This window comes from Apodemus sylvaticus, chromosome 12 (assembly GCF_947179515.1).
Source record: "Apodemus sylvaticus chromosome 12, mApoSyl1.1, whole genome shotgun sequence".
Lineage (NCBI taxonomy): Eukaryota > Metazoa > Chordata > Mammalia > Rodentia > Muridae > Apodemus > Apodemus sylvaticus.
The window spans coordinates 35770623-35788660 of NC_067483.1; positions in this window are offsets into that span (position 1 = coordinate 35770623).

An 18038-nucleotide genomic window follows, 5' to 3' on the forward strand; every position below is an offset into this window, starting at 1 on the left:
TTTTCCATTGGATGATTTTTGCTCCTTTGTTGAACATCAAGTGACCATAGGTGTGTGGGTTCATTTCTGGGTCTTCAATTCTATTCCGTTGATCTACCTGCCTGTCACTGTACCAATACCATGGAATTTTTAATACTATTGCTCTGTAGTACTGTTTGAGGTCATGGATATTGATTCCCCAGAATTTCTTTTACTGTTGAGAAGTTTTAGCTATCCTGGGTTTTTTGTTATTCCAGATGAATTTGAGAATTGCTCTTTCTAACTCTATAAAGATCTGAGTTGGGATTTTGATGGGGATTGCACTGAATCTGTATATTGCTTTTGGCGAGATGGCCATATTTACTATATTAATCCTTCCAATCCATGAGTATGGAAGATGTTTCAATTTTCTGAGGTTTTCTTCAGTTTCCTTCTTTAGAGACCTGACGTTCTTGTCATACACATCTTTCACTTGTTTGGTTAGAGTCACACCAAGATACTTTATATAGTTTGTGGCTATTGTGAAGGGTGTCATTTCCCCAATTTCTTTCTCAGCCTGCTTATCCTTTGAGTATAGGAAGGCAACTGATTTGCTTGAGTTGATTTTATAACAAGCCACTTTGCTGAAGTTGTTTATCAGCTGTAGGAGTTCTCTGATGGAGTTTTTGGATCACTTAAGTATACTATCATATCATCTGGCAATAGTTACAGTTTGACTTCTTCCTTTCCAATTTGTATCCCTTTGACCTCCTTATGTTGTCTAATTTCTCTAGCTAGTACTTCAAGTACTATATTGAAAAGATATGGAGAGAGGGGGCAACCTTGTCTAGTCCCTGATTTTAGTAGGATTGCTTCGAGTTTGTCTCCATTTAGTTTGATGCTGGCTACCAGTTTGCTGTATATTGCTTTTACTTCAAGTTTTACACTAGAGGCCCCACTGGACTTCTATGACAATCAGTTGTTTATGTTCTATACAAAGCGTCCAGAATACCAAGAAATTAAGTGGGAACTGGAGGTGATGTGAGCTTCACTCACTGTGATGTAGTGAGACAAAGGCTGCCTGAGCATGGGCATGGATTAGGGGCTCAATGATTTTGCTTAAATTTCCCCCCTGTGCTTAGGTAAGAAATAGTAAATAGATTTTTATAAAGAACTTATGAATTAATGATGGTCACTATATCAGATCAACAAGGGTATATAAGAATGTGACTGTACTGATCCTCATTCTATTCTTCCATCGTTCTTTATCAACTATGTTAAGTAAACAAATGTAATAGCCGTCTGTTCCAACATAATTACTAAGAACACAGGGTAAGATTCTGCTGTACAGTCACCATCATTAATGATTAACCTTTCCTAAAATGCACAACTTGCCCCAAAATAATTATCTAATGCCATCCTGTTCAGCCTGGCAGGAAAGCAATTAGACTGTATTATAGAGGTGAGGACCTGGATGCCATAGTCACACTAATGTGGTGTGTAAATCCAAACCCTAGTGCTTATCCTTTGTATGACCCTGCAGCAGCTGCTAATTTTCACTATCTTAAGTTGTTCTTGCAGCTGCAACAGAATTACCTTAGACTGTGAAGTTTATAACAACAGAAGTTTTTTTGAAATTCTATAGAGTTGGAAGCTCAAATACAGTATTTAGTGAATAAGGATGGAGAGCTGGTTCAAAGATAATGTCTCTTGTTGGATCCTCAATGGTGGATCAGAGAAATGGTAAAGTTGACAAACCCACTCTCTGTAGACTGTACCCAATGACAGAAATCCCAACCATAATCAAAGAGTCATCATGGCCTAACTTCCTCTTAATGGTTACCCTCTAAATATTATTATACTGTGAGTGAAATTTCAGCATAAAGTTTAGAAAGACACTAACATGTAGATCTTAGCATTTATTCTTTAGACCCCAAAATACATAGGCACACACACACACACACACACACACACACACACACACACACACTTCATTAGTTCAATCTGGACAAATCCCCTAAATCTTAATTCATTTCACATTGGCTTTGAAGTATAAATCCAAAGCTCCAGCTAAATATTCACTAGACATGGGTGAGAAATTTCACCATTAAGAAACATATGTATACACACACACATGCACACACACACACACACATTTTTAACAGTGACTATTACTCAACATATTTTCTCAACATATAACATTATGCAGATTGAGCAGATATGTTTAGAAAACTAATATATATACACATATACTTACCTATATTTGCATATAATAGTAATTTAAAAAGAGGTCATAAATTTGCAAGAGGCCAAGTAGGGCTATATAGATGGGTTTGGAGGGAGGAAAGAAAAGGGAGAAATTATGTAATGAAATTATAATCTTCAAAATAAGGGAAAAATTCTAATGGGGAGACATATGTCTGCTAGATATCCCTACTTCAATGAAATCTAGGGAAGAAGGATTTGAAAGCCTATAGAGCCATCATTACATCTTAATATCCAAACTCATCGATTTGGGCTCCATGAACCACTGTCTAAAAGACACTGGGGTGGGGCCTGGGCCTGAAGTGTTAAGACAACCAGACCTTATAGCTTTGATGGTACAAGTCACACACTCTTGTGGCTTACAGAGTGTATGGCACTGGTCTGTGTCTCTGAATTAGTGATTTTTCCCCATTACTGAATAAAGCACCTGATAAAAGTAGAAAATACATGATTAAAAAATGCTACAACCCACACAACTCTCATGCTTACGGTAGAGATAATTGTCTTTGGTTCACAGTTTGAGGGTACTGTCTATTATGGTGGGGAAGGGAGGAGGCAGGATGATAATGCAGCTGCTCTCAGGGCATATGTACGAAGCAGGAAAATAAGAATGTTGTGCTCGGCTATATTTTCCCTTTTACTCCAGTCCAGATGCCAGCCGGTGGGATGTTGCCATTCATATTCAGAGTAGATCTTCTCTCCTCTGTTAACCCAATCTAGTATTTCCCTCACAGACATTCTTAGTGCTTCTCTCTTATGGAATTCTAAATCCTGATAATTGGTTGTCAATACTGACCACCACAGGTTCTTCCAGGCTGAAGTTGAGTATACAGTGTTAAAACTATATAGTTTCTGGATCTTTAGAGAAACCACACCCCTTTGATTCTGTTGAAGAATGACCTCACATGGACTATTTGTGGTGGTCTGATATTTACACAGTCATAACACTCATCTGCTTGGGTTTCAGGGATCCTTGGCCTCTTTGGATATCTGTCTGGAGGCTCAATGGTCTTGAAGGCTGCACTCTGCATTTTAACGAAGAAATCTCCATGTATTTGCTACCCAGCTTCTCCACTTACCACTTCTGTTGTGTGTGCACTGTATCCCATGCCACCCCTGGACATGCTGGATTTGTACCTAAGATGGCCAAGGAAAATGGGGACAGTATGCATAGGAAGACACCTTATGTGCAACTCATGGCAGGGAGTAGTGAGACCCTATGAATATCAGGTTCTTCTTCAAGATTTTAATCCCAGAAAGACATGGTACACTGACTCTGAGGTGGGAGGGTCAGCACTCAGCAATTTCTGAAGCCCTTATGGTTAGCATCCCCCTGTTTTGATAAATAACATGAAGTTTTGCATCTTGCCCTTCTGGTGTTCTCCACAACAATTATTCTCTATAGCTTGAGAATTTTCCAACTCCTTAAATTCTGCCGATCTTCTGATTATACATTCCATCTGCGATTTGTTTTCTCTCTCTGAATTTTACTGTGAGCAGTCAAGAGAAGACATACCATACCTTCAACAATCAAGCTTAGTGATAGCTTCTGCCAAACATTCTGAGTCATCACTCTGAAGTCCTGTCTTCCTTGAAGCAAACAAGATCACAATGGAGCCAACTTCTTTGCAAGATAGCAACAAGGTTAGCTTTTCTTTCACTTTATTTTAACATACTTCACTTATACCTAAGCTTTTATCAGAAATTTCTCTTCCTCTCTCTGTACATATATGTATGTATGCCCTTTTACCTATACATACATACATATATACATACACACATACATATATACATACATACATACATACATACATACATACATAGAGAGAGAGACAGACAGACAGACAGAGAGCGAGTCTCCTGAGCCTACCCCAGAGTATCTCTTTATGATTTAGCTTTCCAAGGGGCTTCTACATTGTTAGGTTATTTGTAACAGCAGCATCCCATTTCTGAAGGTTAACATTTTGACTTTAACTTTTATTTTATTTTTGCATTGTATGTGTGAGAGATATGTATGTGCACATATACCACGACACTCATGTGGAAGTCAAAGGACAACCTTCAGGAGGGTGTGATCTCCCACTAAACTTAGGTTGTCAGGCTCAGCCACAAGCATCTTCCCCACTGACACATCTTACTGGCCCCTGAAAAGTCCATTTCTGTCTTAGTTCATCCATCCTGCTATAAATAAACATCTTCAGGTAGAAATTATTTTTGTACAGTTCTAGAGACTGAAAATTTGAAAATGCTAGTGCCACTGTCTGGAGGGAGCCTACTCTGTTTCCATAATGACACTTCTTATCTGCCTTCACAGTGCTGAAGACACAAGGGATAAACACTGTCAGAAAATGATTGGAGAAGTAAACTTGTTAAAGGGCTCTTTTATAATAATGCATTCCTGTTAGGCAGGGCAGAGCCCTTTGCACTCAGAGACTCTCATGAAGGTTCGTTTGCTCCTTAAATGGAATCAAGTTTTATTGTGAATTTTGGAGAACAGTGCCCTAGTTAGCTTCAGTCATTAAGTTGACATGGCCCACAGTAATTTGCAGGAGCCTTAATTGGAGGATGACCCAGATTGGATTGACCTGTGAAGAAATGTCTTGATTGTTCACTGATGCTCTGAAGGTTCAGCCCATTGTGGGCAGCGCCATCTCTAGACAGGTAGTCCTGGGATGTATAAGCTGGCAGAGCATGAGTCTACAGGAAGCAGCAAGTAGCGGTGCTTTTCACTCTGCTTCCTTGCCTGTGAGTTTTTGCTCTGACATGCTTCACTGATGGACTGTGGCGTCGGCATTATAAGCCAAATCAATACCTTCCTTTCCAAGTTTCTTTGGTCTTGGTATTTATCACAACAAGAGGATTAAACTAGAACAGAATTTTTCAGCCTACAAAACATATTATGCTGTGGTCCCCTATCTGAGATGGAGGTCTCATATAACCACAAAATGATTCTGGGAACCATGCACAAGTAGGACATACCAATACAAAGCGTAGCTTTAAAAGTATGGTTTAGCCATGCTATGCCGATTGCTTAGGCAGCAAAATTCCTGCCATGCAAACACAATCTCCTGACGTCAGTCCTCAGAAACCACATGACAAATCCAGATGTGCACTTGTAATTCCAGCACGGAGGAGGCAGAGAAAGGTGAGTGGGGAGCATGCAAACTTACACGCAAAACCTACGCATAACGTATCCTATCTCTGACCATTTCATTAGTTGCCGAAAAAGCATTTGACAAAATTCAGCATTCTTTCATGCTAAAAGTCTTGCAAAGAATAGGAATTCAAGGCCCATATCTAAACATAGTAAAAGCAATATACAGCAAACCGGTAGCCAACATCAAACTAAATGGAGAGAAACTTGAAGCAATCCCACTAAAATCAGGGACTAGACAAGGCTGCCCCTCTCCTCACATCTTTTCAATATAGTTCTTGAAGTCCTAGATAGAGCAATTAGACAACATAAGGAGGTCAAAGGAATACAAATTGGAAAGAAAGAAGTCAAACTATCACTATTTGCAGATGATATGATAGTCTACTTAAGTGACCCAAAAAACTCTACCAGAGAACTCCTACAGTTGATAAACAACTTCAGCAAAGTGGCTGGTTACAAAATTAACTCAAGCAAATCAGTAGCCTTTGTATACTCAAAGGATAAACAGACTGAGAAAGAAATTAGGGAAATGACACCCTTCACGATAGCCATAAACAGCATAAAGTATCTTGGGGTGACTCTAACTAAACATGTGAGGGACCTATACAAGAACTTCTGTTATTCATTAAATATGTCTGCCTTTATATTTTAGATAGGTATATTTTATCTTATTTTTAAAAATAAGGACACTGAATTTGATGGTATGTGGTGGTTAATCTTGTGAACCTGGTAGAATTTGGAGTCATTTAGAAGATAAAACTTCGGATGCATCTGTGAGGGATTTTTTGGATAGATTTACCTGAGGTGTGAAGACCCACCTTGAATGTGGGCAGCAATGAGCTGAAGGGCTGGGCTCCCAGACTGGATAAAAAGGATTCCTGAGCACTAGCATCTCTCTCTCTCTGCTTCCTGACTGTGGACGCCATGTGACCAGCTGCTTCAGTGTCTTTAAAACAAGATGTCTGTATTGCATTGGACTATACCCTCAAACTGGATCAAAATACACTTTTCCTCTCCCTTAAGGTGGTTTTTGAGGATAGCCATGAGAAACTAATACAGGAAGTGTTTAAACCTTGTTACTCAGAGGGAGGATGAATAAAACATCCATTTTCTAGATACTGGCCTCTTGAAAGTTCCATGTGTGTGCAGCATGAAGAGTTGCTGATGGCACCCTCCACGTGGTCTGTGGAAGGGCAACATGCTCAGGGTAGGGACTGACTACACAGGCAAAATGCCCTTCCGATGATATTGTTTACAGTTCTCCTCTGCATTATAACACTCTGACATGCCACTTACTTCTGCTTGCTTTCCTGCCTTCCTAGTATAACTTGCATGATGCTCATCTCAAGACAGAGCCTGAAAAGGTGATTGGAAGCATGCTCGTTTCGAATGCTAAGACACTGGAAGATGCTGTTCTCTTTTTCACCTCCTCTAGCAAGCATTCAATTGTCTGCTGGGATCTGTTAGTGGACCTGAACACTTTGCTGACCCAGGTAAACCCAAGCCAAACATGTACAAACATGTCTACAAAAAAGTTTATTTTCTTCTTCATTTAGTACAAGAGGTAAGAATGAAGGTTCCCTGCAACACACCAATAGCAACATTCTTTAGAATATCATAAAAGAAAATAAACGCCATACCAATGATGTCCATGCACACAGGAGGTGTGTTAAAGCATTTCATGAACTGTCTTACTTTTTCTTAGTCTCTCATAATAAATTTGCCTGAACTATCTTCAAGTTGGATTCTCGGCCCCCTACCACTTGCTTATCTTTTAGTTGTCATTTCCTTTAAGTTAGAGCATGGACTTTATGAGCATTTATTTAAATTCATCTACATTTTTGAGAATACTGTATAGACATTAATGTATGCATGCACATGTAGCAGATACAAAGATTTTTATGTTTCTCAAATCTCTCCTTTCCTGAGGGACTCTTATCAATGAGGCAACATTTGGTGCATCTAAATCCAAACTCCAGATCTGGCTATCTAAATTGTGTATAAAAAATTGATGACATATCTTTGTTCATGTCACATGATCTAGTGTGGGTCCTCCAAGGGACTTTTTTAGTGTCTCTGTCTGAGTTAATTTTAACTATCAATTTGATGTAGAATTTCCTTTTAAGAGGAAAGCCTAGATTAAGAAATTGTTGGTTGGACTGTTTACATGTCTGTGGGATATTGTTTAGATTACTAGTTGGTTCAGGAAGCATATACCAACCAGGGGTGGCATCATTACTAGGCAGGTAGTCCTTTGCTGTATATAAAAAGCTGTGTAATCCTAAATTTGTGAGAAAGTCAAAGAATAACTCAACAAGCAACACTTCTCTATTGTTTCTGCTTCAGGTTCCTGATTGAACTCATGCCCTAACTTCCCTCCGTGACACACTGCGACTTGAAAGTGTGAAATGAAACGAGTCCTTTCCTCCTCTAAGTTCCATTTGGAAATGGTACTTGTCACAGCAACAGACTAAAACTAGAATAGTGCTTTTTTCTTCTAGCACAGGTCAACCACAGCATGCATCACTGGAAGCACTTCAGAATCCTTACGTCACTGAGCACTACATCTCAGATCTGAAGAGTTTGCTTTCTACAGTCACCTAACATGCTGGCCTCTTCTTGGCACTCCAGTACACAACTGTCCATACATCAAACCCTCTCACATCATTATGACCTCAATAACTCCATAGGCATCTCATCTCTCAAGGAAGAATTTCTTCAATTTATCTTAAAATTAGTATAAAGCACAGACTGAATGTCAAGTTGATGTAGCAAAGTCTAAAAAATATTAAAGTTGAATCAGTAATGAGATTGGAATCTGATAAGACTGTGGGCATTCAGAACATAGCTTGAGTAGTAGTGGGTTATTGGTGTTTAATTTTTGACTACTACATGTTCTTGGTTCCTTTACCCTCAAAGTGAGTCCTGGAAAGCATGTTCTTTGAAGCATAAAAGGCTATACTGGAAATGTGTAGCTTTTTAAAAATGGTGAAAGTCAAGGCCAGAGAATTCTGGATTTTGAAAACTTATTTCTAGTAAGTTTAAGACTAGTAAGTGGGAGATTTTATGAACGTTAGCTACAATAATTTGTTGGCTCACTGCTACTTCAAGTAATAAGCTATTGATTTATGGAAACAAAAACATATTGGTCTAGAGAGTTGGCTAAGTCATTAAGAGCATATACTATTTTACAGAGAATCCAAGTTTTTATCCCAATACTCACAGCAGGTAGATCAAAACCACCTGGATCTCTAGATCCAGAGGATCCTGAGTGTTCTTCTAGTCTCTGCAGGTTTCATCGGCACTCATATGTGTGACTCAAGCACGCACAGAAAGAAATGATAAAATAAATCTTTTAAAAATCATATAGAACTTGGCCTTGAGAACACAAGAGAGATAAGAACTGCTGGCAAAGTTTTGATATTATCAACCTATTTTAAGTATGGGTATATTTGCACTTCATAAATTTTCATTTTTCTGATACTGTTTTCATCTTCACATCTTGTCTTAGTCTCAGGGGAGTTCTGTCACTCACTGTCAAAATCCTTTATCAGTCCTTGCTTTTTCCTTTAGCTCCCATCTTCCCAAATTCTTGTCAAAGTTTGTCTGATCTGCCAGAGATTGATTCACTGATTTCTTTCTCTGATTGCACGCTTTGAACAGTGTTTGATATACTGAGACCACACTCAAGGCTTAACACATTCCTCAACTGATGACTGAAAACATCTGATGTTTTAAAACAAGGGATTTGTTTAAGCAGAATATGCCTCTTGCTGAGCACTTTAAGTGCCCTAAGAGTTAATGACACCCCAAAACAGATCAAACTGTATTACAGTTTGTTGGTTAGGTGTTCCGGGTTCCGTAATACAGTTGAAGGCAGGCAAAGATGTTATATCTTTTTTTTGGTATCAAGAAAAAAAAAATAAAAGGTCTCTGTTGCCCATGACCACAGAATGTTCTCTTACCCTAATCCATTGAGCCTTCAAGATGCTGGCTTCCACTGGAGATGGGGTTTAGAGTGTAAACAGGGTTACTTGAGTTTATCCAGATGGTACCAATCTAATCACAGAATATTTAAATGTATAGAACCGTCCCCAGGTAATGTCATCAATGTGGAAAAGTTGGAAAGATATTCCACATGCTGGCTTTTCAGATTGGGAAGGGAGGCAGTGTGCCAAGAATTCAGGTGTCCTCTAGAAGAGAGGAAAGGCAAGGAAACAAATTATCCTATCAAACACCTAGAAAGGACCACAGGCCAGCCAACACATTGGTTATAGCTGAATGAGACTTGTGTCAAACTTCTGACCTCCTATAAAATAATGAATTTGTGATGTTTTAAGCCACTAACTTTGCAGTGATTTGTTATCAGCAATGGAAAACCAGTTCACCATATTTCAAAGACCTCTTTCCATCTTGGAAATGTAGTCGTTATATAATATATCTCAAATGACTTTCAGCAAAGTTAAATGCCACCATATTTCTGAAGCTTAGGAGAGGCCACAGGCTCATGCTATTGCTCTTCACTTTTGGAATCTTCCTGATTGAGAATGACTGATGCCTCCTCTATGAAATCTTAGAAATATTGGCCAATCAAGCAGTTAAACATATTTGCATTTGCAAATGATGTTTCTAAATGGCTAGCTGACTATCATGACTCTTCTTGAAGTCCCTTTAGTGGCTTTGCAAACCTTCAATGAATCCCCAGGTTCTCAATATGCTCTATGTATACTGAGAACCTGGGATAAAATTACATTTATCCATGTGATTGCCCTTACCTACTCCAGTATTCTATTTTACCACTTCTGTCTCAGAATGCCATTGCTTGCCACATTCTTTCTGACCCTCATACCATTACATATACTGTGCAAATTTCTTTTTTACTTCCTCATGGCTTGTTCCTCCTTGTCCATGATTCATGCTGGGCATTGTCTTTTAGATTGAGACTTTTTCTTACTTTCAGCCACCCCCCACTCTCCTCATCCCTTGGTTTTTCCACACTGCATTTACTCTACACTGGCACTTATGCCATTGCATTACACTGCCTGTGTGTATGAGTTGTTAAACTAGAAGGATACGTCTCACTGTGTCCTAGTCACTACCTCATCACTACACAGAAAGGAAATGCTCAGTAAACACTCAGTGAACGAAATAATACATTGTGTACTCAGGGTCTCTACAGCTTTGATTGGGAATCAATAGGCTGAATGAGGTGTTAAGAGAGTCTATAGTCCTTTCTTTTAGTACTTTTCCTCCTCTCCTGTTCCTTCTTTTATTCTTCACTTTCCCCTACTTTAACTGATGCAGAAGACTTTTGTTTTAAAGAACAAAATTTGGGGCAGGAGTTTTTAACTGAGACCCAGATGTTCTTTAGAATCTTAGGAATAGGCTGTGTGAAGTACCTACAATATACACATTCCTTCTCTATATGTGTGTTTCTGGGAGGAAGTTGAGGCATTTATAATATTCTCAAAAGCCACCAAGGGAATCTATGCTAACGATGAACAGTGCCGCAGCTGAGAAATTCATTCCAGTAGACATTCCCTTAATTCTTGGTAGCTCCAGTTCAATTTCAGGCTTCTCCCTTTTGGGACTTTTGTCTCTATATTTGCACTCCAAGGAAGAAATTATTTCTACACTTGCTTAATAGCTAGTTTGAGGAAGGCACTTCCATGAGATGGAGTTCAGGATGATATTTATTTTCTATTAGCAAAGAGGATGTTCTTGTGGAACGCTTTTGGTTGAAATATGAGATATCAGGTCCTGGAGGTGGGATTTTATACCTTTGTGTGTGTGTGTGTGTGTGTGTGTGTGTGTGTGTGTGTGTGTGTGTGTGTTAGGTACCTGCAGAAGACAATAGAAAGCATTAGATTCCCCGGAGCTAGTTTCAGGCAGATGTGATGGACCCAAATTGGGTACCAGGAATTGAACTCAGGTCCTATGGAAAAATAGCAAGCCTCACTAGTCCCTAAATAGGAGTTTATATTTTTGTAGGAAAGATAGGAATTTTGAAGGTTCTTTTGGTGTCCTTGCCTGCTTTTGAAGAAGATTTCAGATATATTATAATAATTAAACTAAATTACATATGTTGTGTATGTAAACTCCCAAACTGGGATATCCTACACTTAAAGGGCCCTGGAGAGGAAACCATAAGTCAGTCACATAAAAAAAAAATATCGTCTACTGTCCTCTTTTCAACAAGCGTGGTGAAGTGGAGAGACATCAACATAGGAGAGTGGATTCAAATCCTTTGGCTAAACGAAGAGCAGTCTTCCAGAGCTAGACACATGGTGTGTTCTCCAAACAGACAGTGCAGTTGCATGCAGAAGCCCTTCTGTAAATAACCACAAAATTGTAAACTTGGAACTTTCATTTAAAAGGCAGACAGGGAATTATATACCCATCTTTCAAAGCTGGATCTACATCTCCATGAACTTAATTGGAAGACATGAAGAGTTCCTATTAATATTAAGAAAAAAATGTTTCTGAGAAAGGAAGGTATCTGACTGCTGTATCCAGGGTTCCTGTACCACTATGAAAACTTTGAGACACAACAGACAAGGAGGGGCTGGCCTCTATTTTTACATTTAGTAGCTGCCTGCCTTGAGTTTGTCATTAGTTATCAGCATAAGAAATGATGTGCTTGCTCCCTTTTCATTTCTAATTTTGTTAATTTGGATACTTTCTCTGTGCCCTTTGGTCAGTCTGGCTAAGGGGTTATCTATCTTGTTGATTTTCTCAAAGAACCAGCTCCTGGACTCATTGATTCTTTGTATGGTTCTCTTTGTTTCCACTTGATTGATTTCAGCCCTGAGTTTGATGATTTCCTGTCTTCTACTCCTCCTGGGTGAAATAGCTTCTTTTTGTTCCAGGGCTTTCAGGTGTGTCGTTAAGCTGCTAGTGTATGCTCTCTCCATTTTCTTTTTGGAGGCACTCAGGGCTATGAGTTTTCCTCTTAGCACTGCTTTCATTGTGTCCCAAAGATTTGGGTATGTTGTGCCTTCATTTTCATTAAATTTTAAAAAGTTTCTGATTTCTTTCTTTATTTCTTCTTTGGCCAAGGTATCATTGAGTAGAGTATTGTTCAGCCTCCATGCTTATGTTGGCTTTCTGTTGTTTTTGTTGCTATTGAAAACCACTCTTACACCATAGTGATCTGATAGGAGGCATGGGATTAGTTCAATCTTCTTGTATTTGTTGAGGTCTGTCTTGTGACCAATTATATGGTCGATTTTGGAGAAGGTACCATGAAAATCAATAAGATAGATAAACCCTTAGCCAGATTAACCAAAGGGCACAGAGACAGTGTCCAGATTAACAAACTTAGAAATAAAAAGGGAGATATTACAACAAAAACTGAGGAAATCCAAAAAATCATCAGATCCTACTACAAAAGCCTATATTCAACACAACTGGAGAATCTGGAGGAAATGGACAATTTCCTAGACAGATACCAAATACCAAAATTAAATCAGGACCAAATAGATCATCTAAACAGTCCCATAACCCCTAAAGAAATAGAAGGGGCCATAGAAAGTCTTCTAACCAAAAAAAGCACAGGACCAGATGGTTTCAGTGCAAAAGTCTATCAGACCTTCAAAGAAGACTTAACATCAATACTCTTCAAACTATTCCACAAAACAGAAACAGAAGGAACACTACCCAATTCCTTCTACGAAGCCACAATTACAATGATACCAAAACCACACAAAGATCCAACAAAGAAAGAAAACTTCAGACCAATTTCCCTTATGAACATCGATGCAAAAATACTCAATAAAATTCTTGCCAACTGAATCCAAGAACACATCAAAACAATCATCCACCATGATCAAGTAGGCTTTATCCCAGGGATGCAGGGTTGGTTCAATATATGGAAATCCATCAATGCAATCCACTACATAAACAAACTCAAAGAACAAAACCACATGGTCATTTCATTGGATGCTGAAAAAGCATTTGACAAAATTCAGCATTCTTTCATGCTTAAAGTCTTGGAAAGAACAGGAATTCAAGGCCCATACCTAAACATCGTTAAAGCAATATACGGCAAACTGGTAGCCAGTGGCAAACTAAATGTAGAGAAACTTGAAGCAATCCCCCTAAAATCAGGGACTAGACAGGGCTGCCCACTTTCTCCTTATCTTTTCAATATTGTACTTGAAGTGCTAGCTCAGGCAATTAGACAACATAAGGAGGTCAAAGGGATACAAATTGGAAAGGAAGAAGTCAAACTATCATTATTTGCAGATGATATGATAGTCTACCTAAGTGACCCAAAAAACTCCACTAGAGAACTCCTACAGCTGATAAACAACTTCAGCAAAGTGGCAGGTTATAAAATCAACTCCAGCAAATCAGTGGCCTTCCTATACTCAAAGGATAAGCAGGCTGAGAAAGAAATTAGGGAAATGACCCCTTTCACAATAGCCACAAACAGTATAAAGTACCTTGGGGTGACTCTTACCAAACATGTGAAAGACCTATATGACAAGAACTTCAAGTCTATGAAGAAGGAAATGGAAGAAGACTTCAAAAAATGGAAAAACCTCCCATGCTCATGGATCGGCAGGATTAATATAGTTAAAATGGCCATTTTGCCAAAAGCAATATACAGATTCAATGCAATACCCATCAAAATCCCAACTCAATTCTTCACAGAGTTAGAAAGAGCAATCTTCAAATTCATCTGGAATAACAAAAAACCCAGGATAACTAAAACTATTCTCAACAATGAAAGAAATTCTGGGGGTATCAGTATCCCTGACCTCAAGCAATACTACAGAGTAATAGTGTTAAAAACTGCATGGTATTAGTACAGTGACAGGCAGGCGGATCAATGGAACAGAATTGAGTATCCAGAAATGAATCCACACACCTATGGCCACTTGATCCTCGACAAAGGGGCTGAAAACATCCAACGGAAAAAAGATAGCCTTTTCAACAAATGGTGCTGGTTCAACTGGAGGTCAGCATGCAGAAGAATGGGAATTGATCTATCCTTGTCTCCTTGTACTAAGCTCAACTCAAAATGGATCAAGGACCTCCACATAAAGCCAGACACTCTGAAGCTAATAGAAAAGAAACTGGGGAAGACCCTTGAGGACATTGGTACAGGGGGAAAGTTCCTGAACAGAACACCAATAGCTTATGCTCTAAGATCAAGAATTGACAAATGGGACCTCATAAAATTACAAAGTTTCTGTAAGGCAAAGGACACCATCAAAAGGGCAAATCGGTAACCAACAAATTGGGAAAAGATCTTCACCAACCCTACATCAGATAGAGGGCTAATATCCAATATATATAAAGAACTCAAGAAGTTAGACTCCAGAAAACCAAATAACCCTATGAAAAAATGGAGTACAGAGTTAAACAAAGAATTTTCACCTGAAGAACTTCGGATGGCAGAGAAGTATCTTAAAAAATGCTCAACTTCATTAGTCATTAGGGAAATGCAAATCAAAACAACCCTGAGATTTCACCTTACACCAGTCAGAATGGCTAAGATTAAAAATTCAGGAGACAGCAGGTGTTGGCAAGGATGTAGAGAAAGAGGAACACTCCTCCACTGCTGGTGGGGTTGCAAATTGGTACAACCACTCTGGAAATCAGTCTGGTGGTTCCTCAGAAAACTGGGCACCTCACTTCCAGAAGATCCTGCTATACCACTTCTGGGCATATACCCAGAAGATTCCCCAGCATGTAATAAGGATACATGTTCCACTATGTTCATAGCAGCCCTATTTATAATTGCCAGAAGCTGGAAAGAACCCAGATATCCCTCCACAGAAGAGTGGATGCAAAAAATGTGGTATATATACACAATGGAGTACTATTCAGCCATTAGAAACAATGAATTCATGAAATTCTTAGGCAAATGGATGGAGCTGGAGAACATCATACTATGTGAGGAACCCAGACTCAAAAGATGAATCATGGTATGCACTCACTAATATGTGGCTGTTAACCTCGAAAACTGGAATACCCAAAACATAATCCACACATCAAATGAGGTACAAGAATAATGGAGGTGTGGCCCCTTGTTCTGGAAAGACTCAGTGAAGCAGTATAGGGCAAAACCAGAACAGGGAAGTGGGAAGGGTTGGGTGGGAAAACAGGGGGAGGGAAGGGGGCTGATGGGACTTTTGGGGAGTGGGGGTCCAGAAAAGGGGGATTCATTTGAAATGTAAATAAAAATATATCAATAAATTAAAAAAAAGAAATGATGTGCTAAGAAGATGACTCAGTTGTTATAGTATTTGCCACAATAACATGAGGATGAGGGTCTTCATTTGATTCCCAGAACCTATGTGAAGTAAGCTGAGTATGCATCAGTGGATTGGTACATATCTAAGACTAAAGATTTTATATATATGCCATGTACCTATAATCTGAGCTCTATAGTAGAGACATTCAGACAGACCCCTGGGGATCACTTGTCAGTCAGCTTTGCTGAATCAGAGATTTCCAGGTAAAAGGGAGCTCTTGTGGTGGGATCAAGCCAATAGGATAGATAGTGATCTGAGGAGCAACATTTAAGCTTGACCTCTGGCCTCCCTGTGCACATATGTACATGCACAACTGCTCTCTCTCTCTCTCTCTCTCTCTCTCTCTCTCTCTCTCTCTCTCTCTCTCTCTCTCACACACACACACACACACACACACACCAACGAAGCAGTAGAGTCATATACTGAAGGCAAGAGTCTGTTCCTCTTCCACGCTGTATGTTTCCTCCCGTAGGGATAATGTCCCTTTAAAAGTTCTGATTATGGCTGGTATAAGAGGTTAGTGTTCTCTTGCTCTAATTCTTCCCTAATAATCAAGTTTATTTTTTTTTTTTGTAAAGTGATGAAACTATCAGGTAGAAGATCCTCAGAATCTCTTCATTATGGAATATCTTAATTTGTCTATGGAATAGAAATCAACTGTCTTCTCTTAAACCATACACATCCTGAGTCACTCCTTTACTTCTAGCGCCCAGCTTTCCTCTATCTCCATGCATCTTTTATCTTTTGGCTTATGGACTCACATAGACTGTCTCACATTTTCTCAGGACCAGGGCTTTTCTTTTGAATCATGCTGATGCCTACTTGAACTCACTGTCCCTTTCATTTGAAGAGCCTGAACAATTTTTCCTTTAGCCCTGCAGGTGGCAAACAGGAAGCTGCAGCTTGGAGTCCCCTTAGCTTTAAAGTGACCACTGACTGCCCTCTGTCTATTGCTGTAGTTCATGGAGAATGTCCATGATCAAATACACATGTAAGTTTGTCTCCTTTCAAGTTCTCTTTCTTTCTTCATCCCGTGCTATCTTTGTCCTCAGGTAGACCCCTTGCAGCTAAAAATAAGACATAACATTTAAGGATGAATATTTGTTTACTTCAGAAGGTCTCTGGACTTGAGATCCTCATTGACTTCGGCATTTTATATCTATGTATGGAGTAGAGGGGTTTTAGAAGTTATAAATAGTACATTTCAATGCAGAGTTTTTAAAAACAAGACAAGAAAGGTCTTATTTAAAATTCCTTGTAAATTATTACTTCATTAACAAATCACCCAAGTATAAAGGGCATGTCCTCACATCTCTGTTTTCTTTGTTGTTACATTCAATAGTATATGTCTAGAGAATATATGTTGATTGATTTAAAATTTTAGATCAATTTATAATAAACAGGAAAACTTAGAGGGGACAAAAATGAATAAATCGCCACTTTTCAGTAGTAGAAGGTCAACACTCATAAACCCAGGTAAAGGATAAAATTATCTTCTCTCCTAGGACATTATCTTACCCCTGGTTCATTATAATACTCACTGTATAGCAAGATAATTGTTACTACTCTTGTTTGTTTGCCTAACCATAAGTTTCTTGAGTATTTTAAAATTGTTACTTATTAAAATACTGTTTAAATATTCATCTTATTGATTATTTGATTGATGTGTGTGTTTTTGTGTATGTGTGCACATATATGTTATCTATGGAAACCCATGCAATTTTTATCAGCATCTCTTTTGCTCATTTCCATTGGGAAATTAGCTGAATTTTCTCCCATATAAGAGGCTTCCCCAACACAGCCCAAAAGGTACATGCACACAGATCTCCCTATTGTAATGATAGAATCAGTCTTTAAATTTTGCTGAGTGAATAGTTTCAGAGTTAAATCTTTGTGTGCGTGTTTCTTATTTGTTTCACCCCATTTCTTCAAAATTATTTTCAGTTCCTAAGTTCATTGCAACCATGATTATTTTTGTGTCCTAAGATTATATTTGACTCTTCATTTGAAAATAGAGTATTGCCTTAAAGCATTTTGGCATTGTGCTCTCACCTTAATGCACATACTGTGTGTGTGTGTGTGTGTGTGTATGTGTGTGTGTGTATGTGTGTGAATATAGGTGACCCTGGAGACAAGAAGAGTGTTTTTTCCTCAATCTTGAATTATAGATGGTTGGGGCTGTCCTGCATGGGTGCTGTGATATAAGCATGTGTCTCCTGCAAGAGTAATATGAGCTCTTCAGAACTGAACCATCTCTCTAGCCCCAATATGAAACTTTTGTATCATGATTTCAGGTGTATAAGAGACCACCACTAAGAATTGTTTATTTCATTTTCTAGAAGGAGCTTCTTGGCACTTAAACTTTGCATAATGTCTTCCTTAAAGATAAATGT